This window comes from Cavia porcellus, unplaced genomic scaffold (genome assembly GCF_034190915.1).
Source record: "Cavia porcellus strain 051 isolate PalLab524CR breed Dunkin Hartley unplaced genomic scaffold, mCavPor4.1 scaffold_9, whole genome shotgun sequence".
Lineage (NCBI taxonomy): Eukaryota > Metazoa > Chordata > Mammalia > Rodentia > Caviidae > Cavia > Cavia porcellus.
Window position 1 is genome coordinate 28,667,561 of NW_026947492.1, and position 24,174 is coordinate 28,691,734.

General features: G+C 38.6%; 1 pseudogene; it reads left to right on the forward strand.

The window, feature by feature from the left end:
* The first annotated feature begins 7,021 nt into the window (after positions 1 to 7,021).
* On the forward strand, positions 7,022 to 7,987 carry LOC100732954 (olfactory receptor 5M11-like; annotated as a pseudogene).
* The last annotated feature ends 16,187 nt before the right edge of the window (positions 7,988 to 24,174 follow it).

The following is a 24,174-nucleotide window of genomic DNA, read 5'->3' on the forward strand; positions in this document are numbered from 1 at the left end:
CCTTTGGTGTCAGTCATTTCAAATTTGTGCTGAAAGATAATGACAAAGTGGTACCCAGCATCCTCAAAGACAGTTAGTTTATAGCAACAGATGTCCCTGCCCCATGAGGAATGGGGGCAGAATACTTCATTAGTTGCTCAGGCAGTAAGTCCAGTTACAGTGTTACAGTTCCTGTTCCTTTAGTTTATGAGATACAATTTGTCCCTGTGATACATAACTGGTCACTATAATGAGTATTTCTAAGAACCAACACCCAGTTGACAAGCCCTGCTGGTTCTGTACTTCCTGCTTGCTCACCACATATAAGCCCTAGACCACCAGAGATCCATCAGGGCCTGATATTTTGAGAATGATCCCAATCAGTACTCTTCAATGTAAATAAGTCTGCCTCCAAAACCTGGGTGTCATTTCAGTGTTCCTGCTTGCCTTCGTTCTTTTTACTGATCCTAGGGTATGTGTCCTTTGTCAACACTGTCACAGGCTGAGTTGACCTATCAGCAGGAGAATCTCACTTCTCAACTTTCTTATAAAAAACTATGTAGGGATTAAAATTGTTGTTTCTCCCTGCATTGTACACAATGTTAAATCCTCCCTACTCTAAGAATGTTTGGTAATATCTTCAGTGATTCTATTACCTAAATTGAAAATTATTTCCTAATTGAATTACTCTCCTTTATAGGGGTGGTGTCTTCCTTCCATTTGCTCACTCATCTTTCTCTTAAAATAAGAGAACCCCACTGACTACTGAGAAGGGATCTTTGCACTAGGTAATTTGTGCATTTTTGAAGGTCCATGGTACTGTGGCTCACAGCACATGCAGTGAGACTGAAACATCTTTTCGTCATTTGCCATGAAACACTTGAATTTTTAGAAGTATAAACCAGTCAGTGGGAAGGGCAGCAAAAACTCCCTTTCTCCAAGGTCTCATCAGGTTCTCATATGAGACATAATTAGATCAAATTCATTCATAATTGTGGCTTCCCCATGTGTATCACACATATCAAATCCCGGACTGGTTAGAATAAGAATAAAAGATAGTGTAGCAGTTAGTATTAATGTTTTCTCTCCTTTCTTCCTCATGATGTGAGCAGCATGTCCTCAGGTCAGGTTGCGGAGATGCTTAGATTCTCTGCCTGAGTTTTCTTGAGCCAGCCTTGAAATACAAGGGCTAAACTGTGAGGCTTACCGCTTTTGTACTTCGGAAGCTGTGAGGAAAACTTTCATGTGCATTGATAACAGTGAGGTTTATACTTTGACAGACTTATGAGAATAATTTATTATTCCACTTTAAGGGAATAATGCACATTGCCAGGTTTGTAAAATCTCCTGGTTTTTGAATGATAAAGTCTGCTTAATTGGTTATTTAAATTGTTTAGTTCAATTACTAGTTGTTTTGTTCTGCATTACAATCAAATGGAAATATATTAAAGATATCATATCAATGTGTGTATTCTTCCTTCATGGGGCCAAGACTCACCTATGATTGTAAAGTCCCACACCTGACTAATGTGAAGTCTGACTTGATACCCACAGATCCAAATATGAGTGAATGATTTTAGGAAAATCATAAAATCAGGGTACTGTAGGAAGTGTGCACTGTTTCTGCTCTCCTAAATTCACACATTTTATGGCAGTGCTGAAAGGAAGTTCATTCTTTCAATCTATTGTCAACTTTTCCCTAAATTCCAGAAATTCATGCTACAAGCTTTAATGATCAATTATATACATATTAGGTTGATCATCACCAACTTTGTGACTTAAATAAACTCTATCTAATTTTTCTAATTGCACTTTTCCTCTGTACATTCTTCTAAAGGTAGCCAGAATTTTTCACAAACATTTAGACTCTATTGATAATATCAGAGCCATAAGAAATCTACATCCCATGAAAAATCATCTGTTGGAAATTTAAAAATTTACCTCATTGATCCATTAATATATTCAGCTAATGACTAATGCATATTTTGGTTTAGGCATTTGTCCTTTTTCTGGAAATATGGTATCAATAAAGTTCCTGCTATAGGTAGCTAACACTATAATGGCAGGGATAGCCAATATGTAAATAATTTCAGAAGCAGGAAATAGCAGGAAGTAAACTAGAGTATGTTTCTAGGTAAACTAGAGAAAGTTATTGGAAAGGAGTAAACTCATATATGAATTCAGAAATTTCTGTGACTGAGGAAGTGTTGCTAGAAGAAAGATCTAAATAAAGTGAGTCACTGTGTCTGTTACAGTGAATTTCTCTGAATAAGTCACATCTAAAAAAGGTATAGAGATCCTGCAGGCTGCTTGATTTGGGTAAAGAATAGATTTTGGATCCTGGAGAGAACATGGCGGACAGACAACAGCAACTACTGAACGCTCTCTAAAGGCTCGGCTCAGAGGCCAGGAATGATGCGGACTAAGGAGATACGAACCAGTAGAGATATGCTCTGCTGACTCAGGAACGAACTGGGCTGAGAGAATCCAACTTGGAATACAGTCCTGGCGCTAAAATAGGAACAGAAAAATCTCGGTGTGGAGGCTCGACTCCGCGCCATTAGAAACCGCGGTTTGGATTTCCCGCCGCCCGACGGCCGGCTACCTCCACAGCAGCTCGGCAAGGAGAGACGCGACTGCCGAGCTCTGGGAACGGGAGTCTCCGAACGGAGTCGGAAACGCGACGGCCAGGGAGGAAGGCTGACTGGTGGCGAGGTGAGCGAGGAACTGACTCCCTACCGCAGTTTGACTCCAGCGGAGGTTTTTTCTGGGCGCGGGCAGTCCTGTAAGAGCAGGGCGCGGTGGCAACTGCAGCCGCACATTACCCTCTCGGACGGGATTGGTGAAAGGTGCCTGGCCGGAGGGACGCTGCTCGCGGACTCCCTAGGCTGGCCTAACCCAGATCCCAGAGCCTGACGGTGGCCCGGAGGAGCGACCGACTCCCGCGTAGGCTGCCTCCTCCGCAACTCCCTGGGGCGCAGCGGTGAGCGGGAACAACTAGCCAGCGCAATTTGATCAAGCTGTGGCTGACAGGCAGGGAAGCCGGGCCTCCTGTGTAAGATTACATTTTATAAGGAACAGAAAATATGGGGAAGGGAAGCAACAAAAAAGGCTCCTCGACCCCCAATCCTGAGAATCAGGCAGTGGACACTGCACCAATATACATTAAGCGCCATTTAGAGAGCCTCATAGACCAATTCAGGAATGAAGTTATCAATGACCTGAAGCTAGAAGTATGCAGAATAGTTAGAGAAATGCTAAGCACCACCCAGGAAAAAGCAGACGGTGGAATGGAAGAACAGAAAAAGAGGGGAGAATTGCTTGATGGAGAAAACAGAGAAAGCATTGAGTATGTGAAGCAGGTGCAAAGGGACTATCAAGAAATTAAGAAGTCTACCCAAGACTGGCATAACAGCTTGAAAGAAACTAAGGACAGACTATCTGAATTGGAGGGCAGACTTGAAACATGGGAGAATGAAATGAAAAACTTCTTAAAAATAACAAAGAAACACACAGCAATAATACAAAGACAAGAAGATGATAAGAGGAGCCATAACTTAAGGATTAAGAACATAAAAGAAGAAGTAGGGACACAAACAAGTGAACTACAAAAGCTACTCACAGAAATAATCCAGGAGAATTTTCCTAATTTAGCAAAAGGTAAAGATACTCAAATGTATGAGGCATACAGGACCCCAGCTACCTACAACCCTAACAGAGAAACACCCAGGCATATAATAATAAAAATTCCAGAAATTCAATATAAGAACAGAATATTAAAAGCTGTAAGAGACAAGAAACAGATCACTTACAAGGGAAGACCCATCAGAATTACAGCAGATTTCTCTTCACAAACCATCAAATCACGAAGAGCATGGGGAGAAATAATTCAAGCTTTGAAAGATAATAATCTACAGCCAAGATTGAGATATCCTGCACAACTGTCCCTGGAAATTGATGGAAAAACGAGGTGCTTCCAGGATAAAGAGGAACTGGGGGAATTTGCAACCACCAATTCAATCCTACAGAAAGTAATGCAGGATATCCTAAAAAAAGAAAAATACAAAGAACCCAGAAATAGGGGCGGGGAGGCCACAAAGAATGGAGCAGAGAACAAAATGAAGAAGACAAACTGACAGCTACTGAAAGAAAAAGAGCTCAACAGAAATGAGACAGAAGACTGGATGATAGGAACAGCTTTTTTTGGAGAAAATGACATCTTAATAGGTAATGCTGATTTAGTACCATCTTGTTATGAAGTCTCATCTAGGTTTTGTTCTTCTGTCTCCAATGGTCTAAACAGGTTGTATCTTATTGGATTTTGTTATGTACTATAGTATAAGAAAAAACCTTTTAAAGACAAGGAGATTATACAGAGACCATTGTTCATTTTCTGTTAGTCGATTCTAAATACTCTATAATGCTGTCATTCTCTTAAATGGATTTACATTGTTTTGATATACTTAATGCTACAGTATAAGAAGTTGTACTCAAGGACTTCAGGGAGGGAGTCAATATGGTAACTATTTTTGGGTCAGGATTAGCTGGTGGTGAAACACTATTATGCTTAAATGGTTATGTTTTGATCTGCCCTGTTTCGCTGTTATGCCCTCCTTTATCTCAATCTCCACTCCATTATTTACTTTTTTATTTTTATCCATTTAATCAAAGGGAAAAATATAGCAGGATATAATATAGTAACCCACTTTGACTTTCTATTATCTCGATTTGAAGCCCTGTATTACTCTCACCATCTTGTTTTTGACTGAGGTTCCTATATTCTGTTTTGCTGGATAGTATCAGGTTCGAAAGTTTAGGCATCAGCTGAGAAGATAATGAGATTCATTATAACGCCCATTCTCGTTGACTTTTATCTACTTTTGAAGACCTACAATGTCTCCAATGTTTTGGTTTTGTCGGTTTTATTCTTTACGGTTTTGTTCAATTGTATTACAACCAATGATATAGGCAATTCTATTAGAAATAGCGGGAGGCATTATGGTAACCATTGTTGATCACCTTGTATTATGTTTTTATATTATCTATTATGTCCACCCTTTTGACTTGACCGATTCTGTTCTGTTATGTCACATTTGGTTTTACTCTCTTCCAAAAAAGCAACAAGAACCGTGGGAGCAATGAAACCCAAAATGTGTAATAGTCACTGTACAAAAGAGAGGAAAAGAAAGTGCTCTAAACTATATAACTGCATGTATATTTAAATGTATAAGATAGAAAATGATAGCACAGAGTTTTATTGGATCATTGAACAGAACTATTTGCAGTATCATTGTTGGAATGTCCACTCTACAAGCTTTAATTCTGTGACTTAAACAATTATTTCCAAGATGGCAATATGTAATCCATTCACTAGTGATTTCCTACTGCGCATTTTTTTTATTCTGTAAATCTGTATAACTTGTACCCCTTCACTGTTTTTTTTCTTTCTTTTCTTTTCTCCTTAAATAAAAAAAAAAAAGAATAGATTTTGATTTTGAGGAGATGCATCTCAAGAGTAAAAATTATTTTGGTTTTTCTCAGTCCTTCATGAAAAATGGCTAGTTATTTCTATCCATTGTACCTGAGCAGTCACATGACTTTAAGGGTAAAACCCTCAATGTTTACTCTGAAGCTTAGCCTACCCCGAAGGTCCACTGCACCTGTCACTAAAAATACTACAAAACAGCTTACAGGCTCAAACGCACAGGTTTCCCTGCTTTGATGCAGTGTGTCTATGCAGTGTCTCCACCAACCCTTTAGTTGAAGGTATTGGTTTAAAATCATCTCTGTCATGTAATCATAAAACATCACGTAACACTTACACAGTAGGACATAATAGTGATGTAACTTGAGTCTGTAGTCTCAAGCCAGAATCATTCATATTTGCCTCAAAATAATCTGTTTGATGTTGGTTAAAGCAGGGTTTTTACTTTACCTTCACAACTCAAAGCTCTGAGGACAATATTCAGGGCAGAGGGACCATCACATGCAAAGACCCTAAGTGAGAACATATTCAGTATATTTAAGGAACAACAAGAAGTTCAAAATTGCAAGATAAGAAGATACAAAATGTAGATTTTGGAGCTCGGGGCAGAAAGACCTCACATAGGAACCCAGTAAAATGATTACATTTGGCACAAGTGTGGTGGCAAACCTTGGACGTTTTTACGAAGTATAAGCCTAATGTGCTTTGTTTACATACATGATCACTAGCTAGTGTTAAAGAACTGAGAATCCTAAGTGTAGAAGAAGAAAGCTCAACTATGATAAGTTAGATACATGCTAAATTTTCTTAATTCTGATCACTAATGGAGAAACTGACATGTAGTTAATATTTACTATATAAATTGTAGAAATCATGCCTGACAAGAATTCCTAATGGTTCACATGTAAGAGGTAAAGTTAAGGAAGTGAGATAAATTGAAATGTAAGTAGGCAATGTTGAAACCTTGGGCTTCTATGCATAATTTATTTTGTGAAACACAAGTGGATATTGCAGTGAATGTGTAACTGTTGCTTTGAAACAAATGAGTTGGAGTGAACAGAAAACCAAGGAACCCAGAAGATATTCATTGCTACTGGAAATTAAGAAATGAGGAAGAAATGAAACCTAAATATATATATCACATTCTCAAGCAACATGTGATCTCCTGATGCATAAAAGGCTTTGCTCTGCTAGTAATGATAAAACAGTTACCTTTATAGTTACCCATAGGCCAGATTCTCTTTCCAGACTATGGCAGTCACCAAATGTGAGGTCCAGTTGGAAGACTAAGGAGCAAAATGAAACATCACATGTTAGCAGAGTCCATGTGGGATTGCAACATGGGAGGGAAAGACTCCAAAATCCCTCCTGTTTTAATCAATGACAGAAAAAATTTCTAGTGTCTATCAATCCCTCCATGCCTAAGGGAAATAACCTCTATGAACTTCATTTTCAAAGCCAGTTTTTGTGCTGCACATTGAATGGAGCTATTCTCAGATTGTTTATAATTTGTTTCTTTTTAGCCCTGACACTTTCATGTCATTTTTAGCAGAGACCATGAGAACAAAGATAGATGCACAACACCATGGCACTGAGGCCACTGAGTTCATTCTGCTGGGCCTGAACAGCCGGCAGGATGCGGCCCATCCTTTTTACAGTTTTTCTCTTGATTTATCTCATCACACTCACCAGAAACGTTGGGATGATTTTCCTGATCATAATCACCCCCCGGCTGCAAATCCTCATGTATTTCTTCCTCACCTACTTAGCATGTGTGCCCATTTTCCACTCCACTAACGTCTTCCTGCAGATGCTGGCCAATTTCTCATCTGAAAAGAAAGGCATTTCCTATGCTGGGTGCCTGATCCAGTGTTTCCTGTTTGTGACTTTGCTGCTCACTGAGTACTATGTGCTCGGTGCAGTAGCCACTGTGACCCCCTCCATGACAACAGCAAGATGTCCAGGCCAGCGTGCTTCTGCCTGGTCACCTTGCCCTACCACTGAGGTTCCATGCTGGGCACCATGCAGGTAACCCTGACCTCCCGCTTGTCCTTTTGTGACTCCAACGCCATCAACCATTTCTACTGCACTGATCCCCGTGCTCTCAATGCTGATGGTTCCAACACTTCTGTAAAGCAAATGGCCCAGTTCATGTCCACAGCGATAAAGCTCACCGGTTCCCTGCTCATCATCCTCACCTCCTATGTCTTCATCTTCACCACTGTCCCGAGGATCCCCTCCAGAGAGGAGCTGCACAGAGCCGTCTCCACCTGTGGCTCCCACCTGACCGTGGTGTCTATGTTCCACAGCTTCCTTTTCTGCAAGGAACTAAGACCCGCGGACAAATTGTCTGTTGAGCACGGCAATGTGGTGGTGGTCATGTTTTGTATCTTTGTGAGCCCCATGCTGAACCCCTTTATCTAGAGGCTGAGGAACAAGGATGTCCAGCAGGCTATGAGAGGAGTGTTTATTAGGAACCCTAGTAAAGTAGAGAAAACTTCAGGAGCCTCAGTCTCCCACTGAAGAAATAAAAATAATTTTTAATTAAAAAAAACTTTGAAAGAATCAACAAGTGTCCCTCATTTATTCTGAGTGCAGTTCTCTGGAGTCAAAGCAGAAGGTCTTTGAATCTGATTAATGTGAGATCTAATGAGCGTCTGATGAAAGAATGAAGGGGATTAGAATAAAGACTGACTGTAACACAGCACAGGACTCAGCCTTGTGGCCCAGCAGGGCTTTGTGCGTCTGACTTCTACCAGAATAGCTGAATGATAAGGTCTTTCTTCCTCTCCTTAGCTCACCAATACTGAGCATCTCTGACCTACTTTTATGAGCACAGCAAAGTGATTTATAAAACAATTCCGGAGTAAGAACATGGTTTCCATGCATACTTCATGTTGTGTTAATCTCTGTAGCAAAATTAATTATTTTCCAAAAGATACTCATAATGATAATTGCAAATGCTTCATACTTTACTTCTGTGCTATTTTTATGTCCACTTATGCTGAAATGAAAGCCATATGTGTTTCATTATTTAAACAAAGAAAGATATACTTTACATACTTTTATGATCCTAGGATTTGCTTCATTGATTTTCTGTAATCAAAGTAGATTATCTTCCTAATGGGAGATACTCATTTCCAAATTAGTTTGTTCCATTTTAACAGAGGTGATTTACCTAAGATCATCACTACAATATTATTAATGACTATTTGTTACATAATTTTGCATATTTGCCTACATTGATAATATCCATAAAAACTGATTTCAACACTTCACAACTGAATTGTGGGATAAATGCACTCCATATTGTGTGAAACTTTTAAAATCTGTTCAAGTGCATAGTGTAACTTAACATTGATATAAAACTGTTTAGAGTATTAATATTTTTCAATCTTTAGGCAACTTTTCCCCCATTTTCATGAGATATTTATTGAGTAAGTTATTGCTTCTGATGAAGTTTCATGGCTTTTTATCTTTTCATATTTACTTTATGTTTCTGTATTGTGATGCATAAACTCTCCACCTGCAAATGGATATCCCAGATTCCTCTACTGCACAAGGAATGTTCACACTCATTCTCTCTGTGTGTGCATGTGGTGCACACAAAATCACCTGGACAGGATTTGCGCATCAGATACACTTCACTGAAACTCAGCTTTCCTTCTTTTCATTCCTTCCCATGCCATAAAGTAGAGGCAAAGGTGATGGTGATAATTTTCTCTCCAGCAAAAACATTTTTAAATCCTTTATTTCTAGGAACTTTCTCTAGAAAAATGTTCTACAGCATAAATACAAGTTTTTTGTCTCCATGTTTAAGGGTGGCAGACAGTGGTATTCTCATTGTGAGTCCCAACCCTACAAGTACTCCACCCCTCAAAAAAACCCACGAAACAAACAAACACACAAACAAAAATTCCTTAAGACATCCCTTACTGGCTGCATGGCATTTTATGCACGAGTGGGTCACTAGGCAATAATACTGCTCTTCTTATGTGTTCTCACATTTTATGGCCAGATGCATGTGTTCTACCAGCTCATGAATGCAGACAGCACTCACCTTGAGTGGTTCTCTGGTGACTGACAGCCATGAAAGCCTGGAGGTGTTTTCATCATACACAGATGATACCTATCACGGTGCTATACAAAGAGCTGTTACCCTTTGAATCTGTTTCTAGATTCAATCCCAGCTCCCATAATTGCTGGGAAAGTCACCCTGGTCATGCGGCCTGGAAACTCTGACCCTGCTCCCCCATCTTAACATACACCTGCCTCAGCCTCCCTAGTGGACCTAGTTTGTATAATTATCACTGTTCTTAATGTCACCTTTCTGAGGAGGACCCAGGAAGAAGCATCTGAGCTTCCATTCTTTGCCACATTGTGCTGCCTGCACTAAGCTTTCAACTTTTCTCTCTCCAAATAAGGAATCAGGTTCAAATTGGTCAGTGACTTTCCCAGGATCCTACAAGGGCAGCCAGCTGCTCTGGCCAGCTCAAATAAAATCTTAGCTGCTTTTACCCTATATTTCAGCAGCATCCCTACCACTGTTCCTCTGAGCTCCTGGTGTATGTCCAGGCACCCTGCCATGCCTATCCACAGTGGAAGAGTCAGTCACACATCATGTGTGAGAAGCACCTTCCTGGCCCAGCCCCATGAACCTGTACTGTAGACTCACTACTAGACTGGAGGCCACACTCAACTTCATATAATCCTGGAAATTGGCCAGGGGAGTTCTTTTGACACAGCCTCTGCTTAGCCATTTAGAATATGATCTCCTCAGGTGTGACCTCTGAATGACAGGGTGAGGAATTCTGTGGGAAGAGAGGTCTGAGCCCTGCTCACCAAGATCCACTATTGGATATGTGAGAACTCAAGTTATTTCTCAGAGTTATCAGAATTCAGTGCTGCTTCCAACTGGGCACTGAAGTAGGAATCTGAAGACCCTTTAGTGCGTGCATAGGGTCAGAGAGAGGAATGACAGTACACCCATAAATTGGTCCAAGCTTCACCCAATGGGGCATGAGTTGATATTCCTTTGCCCACCTGTTTCCATTAGGACTTTTCTATCATAGGCAAGCTGTCTTTTCTGTCAGAGTTCTAGTGAACACTGAAGAGGAATGTGTGTTGATTTCCTAAAAATGCGTGGTTAATCTGCTTGAACAAAGAGGCCTTACCTGATCCAGCCACCAGCAGAGGGGATGCTCTTTTCCTTGAAGAGTGCCTGGTATGGCAGCCAGACACTTGCTAATCAACCCTTCCTACTCATTGAGCCCTCCTCAGTGCCCAGCAGCATCCCCAAACTAGAGCTTCATGTGGCCCAAGCCTCCAGTGTAACCAAGGACAAACTGAGCTACTTCTTGTGATTCCCGAAGATACAACTGGAATTCCTCAAATTATCAATGAGAAAAAGACAAAGAAATGAGAAAACAAATGAAAAGCCCGTATCTGATCCTGAACTTCTTCCAAAATTGCTCCTTTATTTTTTTGAAATACTTTCACCTCAGATCCCTATCTCTATTTCTTTAATAAGCAGATTCCTGTTCTCTGCAGTGTCTCTGGTGCACAGCTCTGTGAAAAGTTTGAACCTTTTCCTGTTTGAGAGTGAAATCATAAGTAGAAACTGCACAATAACAGCAGGCATGGGAGTTCAAATTCTTTTCATTTGTGAACCAAAGGAAACAAACTACCTGGATGGGCATTTCTAACTAAGTTCATATAAAAACCTATGCAAGTTCAAGGACTGAGATGGGAGCTCTCATTTGATCATCCTGTCCCTCCACATTTTAGCTAACCATGTTTGTCTGTTTTGACTGTTATGGTTTCAACCGACAAAGAGTTCTGTTGCTGTTTAGTGATCACTTAAAGAAAGGCTTTTTGTGAACAATTGTGCCTTACATTAAGTAATTTTAATCTTGAGATGGAAATCCTAGCATAAGAAAGCAGAGAGGTTAAGTTTAGTAATATGAGGTTGGTTAGTGTTATGATAAAGGATGAGAAGAAAAAGTTGATTACTTTTTTTGAGTTACACCAATTTTTTGTCTCCTGAGACCAATGAAATGTGACTCTACTATAAAAGTTAAGAAAGCCACATTTTAAAGTATGGTATGTGGAATTAGCTGTTCCAACTAACTTTATTCTAGGTAAATAAAAGGTTTTATCTTCTAATATTAAATTCACATTCTAATGATTCTGTTGTTATAGTTACAGTACAGGTTTCCTAAGATGATTTTAGGATTTAGGTTGAGAACAATTGGGGGTAGGAAATGGAGGGTTATTAGGGAGTTTTCTCTGATGAATGATGGATATTAGTAATTTAATTTGGCAACTTTCTTCATTATGTTGAAATAAGTGAATACTGTATACAAGGCTGTGATTAGTATGTTAAGACTAGTAAGTATGATTGTTAAGTTGGATCAGGAGAATGTAGAGAGGATGATATATAGTTTTCTGATTAGGTTAATTACTGGATGCAGGTCCAGGTTAGTTATGCTTGATAACAGTTATCAAACCATTATTAGTGGAAGGACAGTTTAGAGCCCTCAAGCCAAGATTATAGTTTGGCTGTAGATGTGTTTATAGTTATAATTTGCTAAACAGAATAATAAGGAGAATGTGAGACCATGGGCAATTAGTAGGGCTGTTGCCCCTATAAAGCTTAAATGAGTTTAGAAATTAATAGGTATGATAACTTGTGCTACGTGACTGAGGAATAAGCAATGAGGAATTTTAAGTCGGTTTGGCATACAGAAATAGAACCGGTTATAATCACACCTCATAGGGACAGGAGGATGAAGGTGTATGCTATGTAGTTTGTTAAGGGGTCTAAGAGGTATAAAATTCATATTATTCTGTAACCCCCTAGCTTTAGTAAAATGGCTGCTAGTACTATTGAACCTCAAATTGGGACTTCTACATGGGCTTTTGGAAGTTATAGGTGGATGCCATGAAGTGGTATTATTACTGTAAAGGATATCATGCATGCTAAACATATTATGTTGCTGGGTCAAGCTGTGAGTTATGCTGTTATAATTAAATAAGAGAAAATTCTGTGACCCTAGAGATTTTGTAGATAGTGTTATAACTTGAGCCCCGGTATAAAATCCAAGGAGGCAAGAGACCGAAAATTTAGTGGCAAAGGCTTTATTTCCAGGCCTGGCGACCAGTCTCCGGGAGCCAATTTGGAGACTGTTTTCTAGAAGCTGAAGGGAGGACTTTAAAAAGGGACTGGAGGAAAGGGCGGGGGGAGAGAAACAAAGAAACCTGTAGAGCCATCAAACTTGTTGACCCGAGTCTGGAAACTGTATTGCTGTCCACTTAGCTCTGACAATCTAGGGAGTTCCTGGTGTTTTTTTAAATTACTCTCATCCTGCAGACTGACATTATCTCAGAGTGGCACGTCTGCAGCAATATTTGGAGAAGAAAGCGGACAGTTAATTATCTCAGGACAGCTTGTCTTCGCTAGTGAGTGCGAAGGGGTCACAAGTTATGAGACGCTGGAACTTAAGTTTTACGAAGACCTGATATCTAACTCATTTGATACATACAGAACAAAAGGAAAGCACCGATTGGGGTTTGGGCCATAGTATTACCCGGTAATTTGTTTAAGCTAAGCAGTTCTTAAAATTGGGGCAGGCTCATTTTACAACAGATCATCACCGGGTCAGGGGGAGGTCACCAGAAACCCAAATTCTTTATGGCCTAGATAGATAGGTGAGGGGAGAGGGAGGCAATAAGGCGCCATACAGAACAGAAAACGGCGGTAATGTGTCAAGGTCAGGGTAAAGGGTTAAACTCACACCCAAATCTCTCTGCACACAAGCAGGTTACTTTAAACAAATGTAAATTAATTGCCATTTTAGTTTTCCTTAGCTCTTTAGCGGAGAATAGAGGCTCCTAGCAGTGATTAACAACCCTTGTTAGCTTGTTTTAGCACAGCTTCTGTAGTTTGTAGAGAGCAACAATGGTTAACATATCAATTAGGTGAGATTCTTGCAATTCTTTACAGAGGAGAGTGTTGCTCAACAGATCAATTAGGTCCCTTAACATATCAGTTAGGGAAAAAGGATAAAACAAACACATTTAGTAAGCCCCTATACAGGTTTGCTATAATACACATATAACAAAGCTATTTTCTTAGGGTACAACAATAGATTAGGGTGACTAGGAGTGGGAGTGATCCTTTTAATATATAGAATAAGAAATATAAACCTGCTTTCATTCATCCTGTTTGATTACCCTATCAGGTATTAATAACTAGGTGTCATGGTTTATGTTGTGTCCCCCAGGCCTCATGAGTTTGCATTGTTCATTTGTGATGGTTCATTGTATAGTGCTTGCATTGATGGTGTCAGTGCTCCACCCACATAGGGGTGGAGCCAGGATGTGATGTAATGGCAGGAAGAAGGTGTGTCTCTCTCTTTGCTAGTTGCTGTTTGCTGTTTGCGGCTGCCATGAACTGCAGCCCAGCCATGCCCGTCCGTCTCAGAGCCAACTGAGTGTGGACTGAAACCTCCAAAAGCTGTAAGAAATAAACCTTTCCTTTCCCAACTTTGGGCTTCAGGTATTTTGTCTCAGTGATGAACATAAAGTAACTAAGACAGAAATTTGGTACCAGGAGTGGGGTCGTTTGCTGTGACTATACCTGGCCATGTTTTTCAAGAGGCTTTGGAAATGGCTTGTAGGTAGAGTTTGGAAAGGTTTGGACATGTCACCTGGATGCATAGAGCTGGAGCAGCTTAGGCTGTTCTGTAGAGGAGATTCTGGTCAGAGCTCAGGTGACCAGAAAGCTGATAGAAAGCCTGATGATAAAGACCAGGCTTGGGAGGTTTCTGCTGGGAAGGACTGCATTGGTCGTTGGACTCCACATGATGTGTGTCATTGCTTAGCAGAAAGTTTGTCTGAATTTTGCTCCTGCCTAGAGACTTTGCCTGAGACTGAGACAAAGGGCAATGGACTGATTAATCTTGAAAAAGAAATTAAAAAGCAATCAAATGTTGAGGCTGTGGCATGGCTATTGTTGGTGGCTTTTAGCGAGCTTTATGTTTCCAATCAAAAGCAAAGAGCCCAGCAGGATAATTTCCAATGCTGTGAGTTTGGCCTGAAGGAAGATTCCAGGAAGGGTGTGGATTGTAAAGACAGAGTTGAGATTTTGATTCCTGAGGAGAAACAGAGAGGTAAGAAAGATGGCCCCGAGGCATCCCAGGAAGCAGGTCCCCACCCTGTGCAGGCTCAGAGCAAAGATGAAAAATTTTGCTCAGAGGAAAAATCTACAGAGTGCCAAGCTCCAGAATGGCAACAGAGGCCAAGTGAGGTTCCAGAATGGCAGCAACATAGAGAAGCTTTTCATCACAATCAGGTAAACAGAGCCCTTCGATCCAGGCAACTGACCCCTACAGCCAAGAGAGAGAAAAGCCTGGCTACTGCTTCAGCTAGCAGCAAACCTTGGTGGCATCCACAAGGTGCTGATTTTAGATGCAAGGAAAATGCATGAATTCTGAGGGTAAGACGGCTTCCATCTCGATTGCGAAGAGCCTGGCTGGCCAAGCAGTGTGCCCCTGAGAGGGCAATTTGTGAAGATGTAAGTGTGAAGCCAAAGGTACAGTGGAGACTCCAGAAGTTTGGAAAAGCCAGAAATGTGGATGATCCAAGGGAAGCTGCAAAAAGTGAACAGAGAGGATTTAAGAGAAAAGCTGCAGGAGTTGAAATCACCAGAAGTGCCCTGGGGGGGGGGGGTGGAATCACCCAAGGCTTTTGGAACTTGCAACCAGATTCCTTCAGATGCTGATTGTAGAACTCTAGGACTTAATGTTTGCCCTGATGGATGTTGGAATTGCTTTGTTTTGAATGCTTTCTATTCTCCTGTTTGTAACTTTTGGAATGGTAATGTTTATCTTGTGCCTTTGCATTTCAGAAATGTTTAACCTTGTTTCATTTGTACAGGGGGTTACAGTTAAGAGTTTGCCATAGATCTTGGAGGAGACTTGGGACTTGGATTTTTCAGCAATGTTGAAGCTGTTAGGACATTGGCAACTCTTGGAGGTGGACTAAATGTCTTTTGTATAAAGGATGTACATGAGTCCTGGGGGCCAGGGGTGGAATGTCATGGTTTATGTTGTGTCCCCTAGGCCTCATGAGTTTGCATTGTTCATTTGTGATGGTTCATTGTATAGTGCTTGCATTGATGGTGTCAGTGCTCCACCCACATAGGGGTGGAGCCAGGATGTGATGTAATGGCAGGAAGAAGGTGTGTCTCTCTCTTTGCTAGTTGCTGTTTGCTGTTTGCGGCTGCCATGAACTGCAGTCCAGCCATGCCCGCCTGTCTTGGAGCCAACTGAGTGTGGACTGAAACCTCCAAAAGCTGTAAGAAATAAACCTTTCCTTTCCCAACTTTGGGCATCAGGTATTTTGTCTCAGCGATGAGCATAAAGTAACTAAGACACTAGGGTAGGGATTAAAGTTGTTCAAATAAAATATAAAATAATATTTCTGTGGCTGGGAATGTTACAATTAGAAAAGTTTGGAGAAAAATGAGTAGGGTGATGGGCATCTTTTTGTACTTTTGTCTCATTGCCTAAGTGTTGTTGGCTAATGATATTTATTAGGGAAAGGAGTCATGTTATTAAAACTAGAAAGGGAGAGGAGAGTGAGTCAGAGGAGAAGTTTAGTGAGTAGTTTTGTCCAGTGAGGTCAAGTTTATTTACAACTTTCAGATAAATTAGTGTGATTAGTAGGCTGTGCAGTGTTGTGTTGATTCATACTGTTGATTTATTAGACAATCAGGTGTTTGAAATGAGTAAAACTGTAAGAATAATAATTTTTAGCATTGTAGTAGGTTTAAGTTTTGTGCATAATTATTTCCACAAATGTTTGAAATTGTGACTAGGAGTGCTAATCCTACAGCTCCTTTGCAGGCAGCAAATACTGTCATGATAATGGGGATAGCAAAAGCTGCTAGGTAGTGTGAATTAAGTATGACTAGGGCTCAAAAGATAAATGTTGATAGTATCATACCTTCTAGACATAGAAGGGAGGATATTATGTGGAATCAGTATATTCTTGTACCTAGAAATGATTTGGTGTAAGCTATAGTCAGGTTAAATGAATTGAGGACATTTTTGGTAATTACAAATTAAAATGCAATCTAATGAGTTGAAATCATTTCTTTGGTTGTTAAACTATTCACCATATTCAGTTCATCCTAGTCCGTTTTGGGTCCATTTGTATGCTAGGCCTAATGTTAGGATTAAAATCAATATTAGTGAGACTAATAATTTGCATTTTAGGTTACTAATTTGGGATGCTCATGGTAGTTGGGGTAGAAAGGCAATTTCTAGATCAAATAGAAGAAATGTGATTGAAATCAGGAAGAATTTCATTGAAAATGGCAGTTGTGGAGACTCTGTTGGATAAAACCCGCATTTGTAAGGGCTTATTTTTTCTGTGTAAGCATTTGTTTGAGGAAGTCAGAATGTGATTGTGATTAGTAGAAAGGTTAGGAGGGAGATTATAACATTTATTGCTTTCACTTTGTGTGTTCTGAGTGAAAGCCGATGATACTAGGCTACATCAAGAAAGCATGAGCACCATCAGTAAATGGAATCATAGCGGAATAGTCATACTACATCTATGAAGTCCGTATCAAGCAGCTGCTTCAAAGTCAAAATGGTGCTTCAATGTGAAGTGATAGTATAGTTGATGAAGGAGGCATACAGCTACAAATGCGGAACCAATAATTACATGTAGACCTTGAAATCCTGTGGCGATGGAAAAAGTAGATGTGTAAACAACATCTGACATGGAGAATGATGCTTCAAAATGTTCTGAAGCTTGAGGTAGGGTTAAATAAATACCTAATATAATTGTAATGATTAGAGCTTGACTTATTTGTTTTTGATTGCCTTCTATTAAACTGTGACATGATCAAGTGATTGATATGCCTGATGCTAGAAGTATGATGTATTGATAAGGTGCACGCACTTTTATGGAGCTAAGGGGTTTAATCCCTGAAGACAATCAGAACCCTCCTAATTATAGAGTGGGAGCCAGATCAGAGTGGTAAAAGACTCAGAAAAAGCCTGAGAGTAAGTATACTTTGGAGGTAATATATAAGATTATTCTATATTGCAGTCATTTTTGTGTGATTGTTGTATGGTGGCCATGGTATGTTCCTTCTCTCACAATGTCCTGTCACTATTGGTATATGGCAAGGACATCAGTTAGGAAACTTAATGTTAGTAGTATCTTAGTGTTAAAGTGAAATCATATAATTTAGCCCAAAGTGAGAAGAGCAGATAATGCTCCTGTAAGTGGTCAGGGGATTGGGTTTACTATGTGATATGTATGTGTTTGGTGGGTCATTAGGACCTGTCATGTAAATATAGGCTTACTAACAGAGTGAATACATAAGTTTGGATTATTGCTACAGAAAATTCAAGGACAAATTCAGTAACAGTAAAATAATGAATGTAAATAGATCTGTTGAAGGGCTAGGAGAGGCAAGTGCTAATATGGTTCTTCCAATTGGGTGTGTGAGTGCCCAGCTGTAATTTTAGCAGTTAGTGGAACTGCTAGAGCTATTGGTTGAATGAATAAGCTAATTATCTTGAGCACTATGAATACTGGAATAAGTAGGATTGCTGTTCCTTGAGGGAAAAAGTGTGCTAGTGATGATTTAGTTTTATATTGGAAACCTAAAATTACTATTCCTGCTCATGGTGGGATAGCCATGCCTAACCTTATTGCTAGTTGTGTTGTGGGGGTAAAAGAGTGGGCCAAGAGGCCTAAAAGATTGGTGAAGCCAATAAATAAGATGAGGGAAATTAATATTAATGATTAAGTTTACCCTTTGATATTATGTATTGTTCTTATTTGTTTTAGGATTAATTAATTGTTTATTATTGGACTGTAATTAGGTGGTTGTTAATTAGGCAGTTGAAAGAGGGAAATAAGATGCTGGGGAATATACTAATAATTACAATAGATATTCCTATTAATGTGAGTGTAATGAAAGAGGCAAAGAGATTTTAGTTTGTTTGTTTTCTCAAGGTGATTTTTGTTTTGTATTTTCTAGGTGGGTTCTTTGGAGTCTAAGTTGAATAGGTGTGATGAGATTTTTAGTTGAAAGAATAGGAATAGGGAGATGATCATTGTTACGATAATGACAAATCATGTTGATATGTCTAGTGGCATTTCATGACAGAGGAAATACTCACAGACCTTTAACTTAAAAGGTTAACACTAAAGTAGCTTCATAATGTTATAGTATTGAAGATGATCAGTTTTTGAATTCTTTTAGCGGTATCATTTCAAGAACAATTGGTATAAAGCTGTGATTTGAACTGCAAATTTCTGAACATTGTCTATAGTATAGTGCTGGATGTGATCATGTGAAGGTCACTTCACTTAAGGGCCTTGTAATTGCATCTGTTTTAAGCCCTAAAGATGGTACTGCTCATGATTAGAGAATATCTTCCAATGAAATTAATATACAGATTGGTATTTCTATGGGAAGAACAGCTCAATTGTCTATTTCAAGTAGTTGGAGTTCTCCAGGTTTTAAATCAACTGTAGGTACTATATAAGAATCAAAATTGAGTTCTTCATAGTTTGTATACTTGTAGCTTTAGTGCCATTGATGTCCTATTATTTTGATTGTTAATGATGGATTATTAATTTCATTCAAGTGTAGATTTTATGATATTCATGCACCATAATCAGGTGGTAATACAGAAGTATACACATATCTCAACTAGTTGTTCTCAGGAAAGGTGATTTGACTCACCGAGAATATTTTCCACATCTAGAGACAGCCTGGTTGTCACCTATGGGATGTGGATTGCTCTGGGTATCTAATAGAGGGAAGTGAAAACGTCATCCATCTTAGTATATTGAATATCAAGCCCTAAATGTTAGCTAAAGTAGTAATAACCTGAAAAGAGCTTGAAATAATAGATAAACAGAGAGTCACCTGGAGATACAGATGCAGGTCCATGGGACAAAATTGTAAACCTTAATTGTTGTGAAAACTTTTAATATTAGCTGAAAGTGTAATTATCATAATATTCTTTAGTGGTTGACTTTCATTTATATACTAATCATCACACTGTATACTAATTTACTTCATGAAGTGAAATGGCAATGCAAATGCCAATGACATCAAAAATTGCTAACAACAAATTCCAAACATGAATAAAATCTTGCTTGTAATGTGGTAAATGTGATTTTAAAAACTCATCTTTTAAAAACCTATACTTACAAGTGTTACAAGCTAAATTGCTAACAGATATGAATAGAAGACTGTGAAGGTCACCTTGAAAATTGCCTATTTATGAAAAAGTATACCTCAGAAATATGTGTAGCTTTATACATAAGCAATATTGTAGTTTACATTAGTGTACTAGAAGATTTCTATGGTCAGGTAATTTAACTACCTTTAGTTAGTCTCATACTCTAAAGCAAAGTGTCTGATAAAGGGTTGCTCGGAAGGATGATGGTTGTCTAAATGATTCAGAGCTTTCAGTGGCCTGAAAGTGGTTCTTTATGGTCATGTACACATTTTCACTTTGTATTATTTTTGTTTTTTAAGTACTAAGATTGCCTTAATTCAAAGAGCTTTTCTTTATATATTCACATGCACATTCTTCTGCAAACAGGTTTCCCTTCGTTGGAATAAAATGGTAAGCAGATGAAGCATTATGAAGTAGAAAAAATGCATGCTATACATCCCAGTCTTGATCTAATCTCATCTGCCACTAAGGTGTGATTAGAATTGGATGAAGAGTATACTGTTGTTTTGGATTACTTATCTTCTTTCCCATAGATATTTTATTAAACCTGTAATGTAAGGTGCTTGCATATAATTTTATTTAAATTCTACATTTCCTTGAAGGTCATTATTATTATAGGTATATATATATATATATATATATATATATATATATATATCATTGTAGGATATGATGACAATGAAGGACATTATCATTATAGGAAATAGGGGTATATTTATATATTCTTGTACTATTAATTTAATACATGTATACATTAGATAAAACTTTTCCTATGACACATAATAATATACAGACACAATAAAGACACAAATTCTGAGATATATTTGAATCCTGGATATGATCTCAAATCTTTTTGTAATGAAAATTCACGAGGAATAAATTTGATAGCATGTAACACACAAACGGAGTCTTGAATGGTCACCTACCTTAGATGGCAGAGCCTTGTTAAGTTGTGGGCATCTTTGTGGATGTTGACAATATATGCCCATACCCATAGCCTTCTGTCTGCATCACCTAAAATTAAAACTCTCTCTTGATTTTCCCATGTGATTTTTAACAATGCTTTTGGGAGACAATTTATGGATTTTTTTTCACATTTGGTGACTATCACTGAGAAGTCAAGTAACTGGTTGTCTATCCCTGAAGCATCTGAGACCTTAGTGAAAGGTCTAGTGGCGGTCTGTTTTCAGGGACAGTGTGGATATACTGTGAGTGCCTGTGTTAACTGAATGGGTAGCCCAGAACCCAAATTCTTTTACACAAAAGAATTCTTATTACAGTCATAAAAATATAATTTTCATGATTATTTTTCCAAAATGCAAAATGACTTAGGTGTGAAAAGAATTCTAAATATCCATTGATAGAATAATGAGTAAATGTAGATTATAAATGTAGATTATAAATGCAATGCAGTATCAATTAGCCTTAAATACAAATCTTTCAATATATGGTGACGTAGATGAATCTCCAGAACATTAAGCTTAAGGACATTTTCCAGGCACCGAAGTACACACACTATAGACAACTCCAAATACATGAAATATCTAATACATTTGTTTTTTTCTTTTTTTATTTAAACAAAATAAAACAAAACAAAACAGTAAAAGGGTACAAGTAAAGCAGAATTAAAAAAAACAGTAAGAAATCACTAGTTAATAGTTTACATATAGTCATCTTAGAGCCTAAACATTGGAGACATTACTGAACTTCAAAAGAAGATAATAGTCAAACCAGAATGAGCATCATAGTGAATCTTATTGCCTTCAAAGTAGTTGCCTATACCCTCAAAATTGATAATATCTAACAGAGCAGAATAGAGTAAAATCAGTCAAAAAAGATGGTGAGAGCATTACAGGGCTTCAAATCAAGTTAATAGGAAATCAAAAAGTTACTATAATATATCCTGCTAAATTTTAAAAAAGTTTTCCCTTAATTAAAAAAACAATAATAAAAAATAAATAAATTTAAAAATGGGGGGAGATTGAAATAAAAGAGGACATAAAAACATAACAATACAGGTCAGCACAGAACAATTTAAGCAACATAGTGTTTCACCACAAGATAACCCAACTTATAGTAGTTACCATAGTGTCTCTTTCCTTGAGATAGTTGAGTATAACTTCGTATACTATAGCATCAAACATATCAAGACAGAGTGAAACTATTCAAGAGGAGGAAAGTATTACAAGATATTTAGAACAAGCTAACAGAAAATGAACAATGGTTTCTATATTATCTTTTTGCCTATAAAAATTTTTGTTTATACTATCACATATAATAAAATCCAGCAAGATACATCATGATAATAAAAGCAATGGAGACAGAAGAACAACCGTTTAATGGGATTTCAAAACAAGATGATATTAAATCAGCACTAGCTATTATGATGTCTTGTTTTCTTCAGAATAGCAGTTCATATCATCACAGACAACAATATCAAACAGCCTAGAATAAAACCATTCCAATTGAAGAGTGAAAACTTCATAAGGCTTCAAAGCCATAAAATGGGAAATCATGATTACCACATGCTTTTATGTATTGTATCATATTTTACAATAGGGAAACTTCAGTATTCATACACATGGGTTTGGTTTACTTCACTTATGAATATGGTCTCAAGCTGCACCCATTTATTTCTAAATATCTCAATGTGATCATTATTCATAGCTGAATAGTACTCCATTGTATAAAAATACCACAACTTTTTTTATCCATTCCTCAGTTAATGGACATTTAGGTTGTTTCCAAGCTCTGGTTATTACAAATTGTGTGCTATAAACATGAGTTCACATATATCACTGTGGCATGATGCTTTCAGTTCTTCTAGGAATATGTCTAGAAGTGGAATAGTTGGCACAAATGGGACTTCCAATCCCAGATTTTTGAGAAATCACCAGACTGACCTCCACAATGGTTGCACCAGTCTACACTCCCACCAACAGTGGGAGTCCTTTTTCCCCACAGCCTCTACAGCATTTGGTGTTGGTGGTTTTCTTGATTCTGGTCATTCTTTCAGGAGTGAGTTGGAATCTCAGTGTGGTTTTAATTTGCATTTCTCTAATGACTAATGATGATGAACATTTTTTCATGTATTTATTTGCCATTTGTATTTCTTTATCTGAGAAGTGTGTATTCATCTCAGATGCCCATTTTTGGATTGGATCTTAGAATTTTCGGGGTCTGATTTATTTAATTCTTTATATGTTTTAGACAGAAGACCTTTGTCTGAGGGAGAGTTCACTAAGATTGTTTCCCAGTTTGTGGGTTTTCTTTTCACTATGCTGGAGATTTCTTTGACACACAGAAACTTTTTAATAAGAGGTGATCCCAGTTACTGATTCTGGGAAGTATTTCCTGTGCATTTTGAGTCATGTTCATGAATTCTCTACCTACCCCTATATCTTCAAGGTTTTTACCCAATTTGTCTTCCAGTAGATTTAGTATTTCTGTTTTAATATTCAGATTTTTGATCCATTTAGATTTTAATTTAGTACATGGTGATAGGCATGGGTCTAGTTTTAGTTTTTGGCATATGGAGAGCCAGTTTTTCCAACATAATTTATTAAAGAGACTGTCGTTCTTTCAGTGAACATGTTTGGCCCCTGTTGTAGTCAGGGGTTGTACACAAAGAACAACTAGGATTAGGACATGGAGTTTATAATATTTTTATCATGGTCACCAGAAGTTAACACAGGAAAATGCAGGAAATCTTTCTGCAACACCAAAGACATAGATTATTTAGTCAAGAGCCTAAACCCCATGGCAATGTCCCACATGAGTCCAGATAAAAACCCAGAGCTCAGGACAGTGCCTCCCATAAGTCCAACTGGAAGTCCAGAGCCCACGAGAAGGACTCACGCCAGTCTCTTTTATGGATCCATGCTGGGAAGACCCACAGGTCAGTGGTGGAAGCCAGAAAGTCTATGCCAGCAGGATGAAGGAGCTGTGCTAACAGGATGAGGGTTCTATGCTGGGAGCTGAAAAGTGACACTCACAAGGAAGAGCAGGGCTGAAAGACAACCACAGCCATCCTTAGTGACACAGAGGCCCCAAGCTCCTCCAACAAGCACAGTCGGGTACGTGCCAGGAAGCAGTGTGACGAGTTCATCCTGGAGACCAAGCAGCACATGTCTTCCCCTCCAGAGCCAGGAAGCAATGCTCGATGTGAAGACCAAAGCTTCTCCAGGAGAACCAACAGCTCAGACAGCAACTCATAGGAGAACGCACAATGCCTTCTTAACACCTCAACCCCTCTCAACACCTCCCTTCTTCTCCACCTATTTATCCTGGCAGCTCTCCTCAGGTGGAGCATCTTCTCTCAATGCATGCTGATGTAATCCTGCTGGTGTTAAGTTGACCCCCAGTTCTCAAACCATAACAGCCCCTTTATCAAAGATAAGGTGGTTGAGTGTGTTTGTATCTTCT